The sequence below is a fragment of the Oreochromis niloticus genome, linkage group LG7 (genome assembly GCF_001858045.2).
Source record: "Oreochromis niloticus isolate F11D_XX linkage group LG7, O_niloticus_UMD_NMBU, whole genome shotgun sequence".
Lineage (NCBI taxonomy): Eukaryota > Metazoa > Chordata > Actinopteri > Cichliformes > Cichlidae > Oreochromis > Oreochromis niloticus.
The window spans coordinates 27,508,651-27,513,072 of record NC_031972.2 but is presented as its reverse complement, the minus strand read 5'-3'; the positions used below and the strand labels follow the sequence as shown (position 1 = coordinate 27,513,072).

General features: G+C 41.3%; 1 long non-coding RNA gene across 1 annotated transcript; it reads left to right on the top strand.

Annotated features, from left to right (window-relative positions):
• Window positions 1-2,765: 2,765 nt before the first annotated feature.
• On the top strand, window positions 2,766-3,258 carry LOC102082754 (uncharacterized). Its single transcript, XR_266093.3, has 2 exons — window positions 2,766-3,031; window positions 3,113-3,258. It is a non-coding gene; the product is annotated as an uncharacterized LOC102082754 (long non-coding RNA).
• Window positions 3,259-4,422: the final 1,164 nt, after the last annotated feature.

Sequence of the window (4,422 nt, the reverse complement as noted above, 5' to 3'; positions counted from 1 at the left end):
GAGATGTAACTTGATTAATGACATGTGTTACTTTTCAGCTGCATTACTGTTTAACACATTACTCCTTAGACTGGCATTATTCATCTATATGTTTGATAGAAATTTTGAAGTTTTATTTGCAAAATGTAAGTCGTGTTTTGTCTGTACTCGGTTTGTATTTTTCCCTCGTTTTTCCCCTCTCCTGCTTTTTCTCCCTGATGGACCCCCTATCTTTCCCCCCATCTGTTTGTGGTTCCATTTCACTGTTACACTGTTTTCAGAGCACATATTATATTCCATGTTTGACAACTCCTTAGAGCTTGAGTGTTATAATTGGGCAGAGGAAGATGTTCACTCTGTCAGAATCCCCCCTAAAAAAAACTTGCGCTGCATTGAAGCAACAATCAATAAAGAATTCCTTTTGCCTCTTGAGCTGTCTTTTACTTTATTCTTCATCTTTCCCATTTGTTTTATTCACCCACTTAGCTCCCACTACTTCTAATTAGGCTGCTGCTGCCACTTCAGTGTTGTGTGAGCGCTGAGTGTTGTACTCTCAAGCTTGTCCATTTATTCTGTGTGCATGGACAAATGCGCAGAGCCACTGGCGTGTGTATCTGTGCATGAGTGTGTGTGTGTGTTAACGCAGAACACAGATTGTAGCCATGGCAAGTCAGCTAATTAGCTGCTCAACTAACAAATGTGCCGATAACAACGCTGTACTCGCGGTGGAACCATATTTCTACTTTTTTACATTATACCAACAAAACTTTGACGAACAACCGAAATTTGGGATCAAAATAAGACTGATAAGTAATAAAGAAAAGATGAGTATATGTAGGTAATGAAGTGCCACAGGTGCGGTGTAGAAATTATTATAAATCTGTGTGTGTGTGTGTGTGTGTGTGTGTGTGTGTGTGTGTGATCTGATACAGCTAACAGTGGTATGGTAATGGTGTGTCAGTGATAGTAAAAAAAAATTCTGGCATTGTGGAAAGTTATGGTGTTACTGTGTTCCTTGTAATGTCATCATAGTATAGTATTGATGTTAAATGAGCTGGTTCTTGTGTAGGTTATCATCATATCACTTTACAGAAGTGGAGACTATTTACATTAGTGCTATAAAGCTGAGCACTTGACACAGACAGGTAAACAACATAAATTTACAACATCATGGATTGTCTCCAGTTTGACATTTTAGTTTTGGCTTGTTTTCACTTGCGTTTTGATCCATCTTAAGCATCAGAACTAATTGGTTATATTTAGGGCTCAATTTAAAAATATATATATATATACTGTTGTTAAATTGAAACACAAACCCCACAACAGATTTGGCCCCATTCACCCAAGCCTAGAGACCAGTTTTCATTGGGACCAGGCAACCATGCGTCCCTATGGGAAAAGTTTTCCCTGAGCATTTGAGAGTGACTGCTGAAGATGCTTGCAGTTACTGCCCAGTCAATTCCCAGTCAAGTCATGTATTCCTAAAGACCAGATAGTAGCCCATGGTAAATGGTTGCTGGTTTTTTGGAGTCATTAGGTGAAACTGCTTACAAAGAGGTATACAATGCTGCAGCGAAAACCTCCTTGCAATATGTGTAGGTTGCAATCAAATTGTCACAGTCATCTGTAGTTTGTACAGAAGGTGACAATTTCTCCCCAAACATTTGGCAGCTGCTAAACTGCAAAGAGTGTGATGTAAACTAACAACAGAGGCCATTCAAAGTAAAGGTTGCATCTTTTGAAACTATTGGTTTCAGCAATAATGCACAACTTCTACTTTGCAAGGATATGGCCTTGTTTCCAGCTTGCATCACATTATTTCACGTGTGGTTGGTTAGTGAGTTTTTGCAGGCAAGTCGAGCTCTTCCATGCAAACTATGAGTGACTGCAACACTTTGGTAACCAAAGTTATGATAACATGCAGCACACTCTTTCTGACCAGTTTCACCCAGCAACTTCTAGCAATTTCAGGAAAACACTCACCATTTGGTCAGGGAACACACATCTTTCCCTAGCAACCAGAGGTTACCAGGGGGTCACCAATCAGTTCTTAGGTCTGTGTGACCAAGGCCTCAATTTTACTTAAAAGCATGCTTTTTGTTGAACTCAGTATCGCAGTATTAAACTACCATCATATCACGCATCTGCAATTTAAATCATGCAAACAGAAATACATGCATAAATGCCTAATGCACTGATAAAGGGGAAGCAACGACAGCATGCATAACTAAGCTATATTTGCAGTGACCTGGTTAGTTTGTGTGAAATTACAGTGATTAATTCAAAAACTGACCTTTTCATTTGTCGCTGCCACTACTGCAATATGTTTAATGGAAACTAATGATGTGAAAATTGCATTCCTCCTCCTTGAATGGCTGATGTGATAATAGCATGATTTGGACAAGCCATTTTCACATCTTTATGTGTAAAAGTGAGCTAACAGTTAATTATAGACCCCACAGTCATGTTGAGGCAAATATTATTTTAATTTCTCCTCCATGACACTTAACAAGTTACTGAAATAAATCTTTTTTTTTTTTTTAAATTGGATTATTTTTTGGAATACTGTGTGATGGTCTCTCACCATACATATGCATGTGTGAAGGTTTTTCAGTTTCAGTGTATGTTTTCAAAGAGTGTGAAGGCAAGGGACATTAGATTAGTGAGTTATTCTTCAGCCCATAGCCTGGTGAGGCCACAGCCTGTGCTGTAGGTGGCTGAGGCTGGAGGTGCTGCTGTGAAAAGACCAAGAGATTGTGTAATACGTACAGAGGAAAACACTTAGAGTGTCAGGTCCGACGGTGCCCCGACCGGCGACCTGTGTGTATGTGTGTGTTTGTTCTCTCGCTCTGTTTTTGTCTCCGGCTCCGCTGCAGTTGTTACGCGGTTGCGTAGCAACGGGAGATCTCCGACCCGGAAGTGCTGCCACTCTGAGCTGTCCCACCTGCGACTGATTCCTCGCCAGCTGCTGCCAATCTTCCACCATCGTTGGCAGAGCTATTTAATGGTGTGGCTGAGTGACAGACAGCGCTGGAGTATTCCACCAAGCCTGGTAGCGATTCGAACTCAGCGAGTGTAAGACAAGTGTTTGTTAGCGGAGGGGGGCTAATCGCGTCTGTTTGCCTTTTTCCAGGAAACGAGCGAGACGGAAAGACGAGAGGAGAGACGTCACTATTCACGAGAGTTGTGTGGACACATGAGGGGAGCACTGAAGGGACTTTGCACTGTGGATAACTGTGGATTGGCTTCACTGTAAATAAAGACACTGTTCAACTTTAACGAGAGGTCCGCGTCTGGGTTCTCTTACTCACCACCCCGTAACATAGAGGGGCAAGTGTGCAAACACAATTCATAAAAACCTGTAGCTTGCATCCCACAACCTTTCTTAATCGTAGGAAATGTCTTATTTGGACTGAATCTTATTTACCACAGCCTGAGGTTATCAGCCCAAGCTCACCCATACCTGTCCCCCAACCACCACTACCACATGCACACATGCTTACTAACACACCATGAACCTTTATAGAGATTGAAAATGTGACGTCATTCAGGGGTAAAACCGCAAAGGATGCTGGGAACTCGTGGCAAGAGGTACTAGCGAGAAATTGTTCAAGCCATGTTTCCGAAGTAACAAAGAGCCGACGGATGGCCTGGATTGCAGCCATTCGAAGACCAAATATAACGTCCCAGAACACTCCAGCTCACATGTTAGTCTGCTCCAAGCATTTCCACAAAGGTCAGTGTTTTGTAGTAGTTAATACGTCATTTTTCTTAACATAATTGGTGATATAGGTTACAAGCAAGTCTGGCGCTGAACAGAAATGGTCGCGCTATGCTCCTTTGTTTATTGTGCATAAATAGTGAATTGTCCTGACAGAATATTGCGTTTCGCTTCTGTTATTACCATGGTACATTGACAAAAACGTATACTTTTATTCACAGGATAAAACAGGTTTTTTGTATCACTAATTGCCCAGTACGATTACAGCATACAATATTATTGTCACTGCTACATTTCTGTAATGTACCAGAAATTATTTCCACTACTAATTAATTACCGTTGAGCTTAAAGGTCTTATTAATAAACGGTTACGTATGTGTATTTATGAAGACGATTTGTGAGACTGGTAAACTTACGATACGTACGATGGTCTTTCGTTCTACACGGTGCATTTCAAGGTCCTGTACCCATCCGTTGGTAAACTGTACCTGGGCTTGTTGCAGTGACCTGAAGTTACTAAAAACTTCATGAGTGTATGAACTCACTCCAAGAACCGTATAATTATAAATATGAGCGTGGTGAAAGTTGGGCAGCACGCTAACGTCTTTTGTCCACTCTGTGTGCTCGTAAGGGTCTGACCCTCTCACTCCTTTGAATTTTTCCTCGTATCTTTTCATTGACTTTTCATCAAGTCTGTCTTTGTACGGACCGGCATTGTTCTC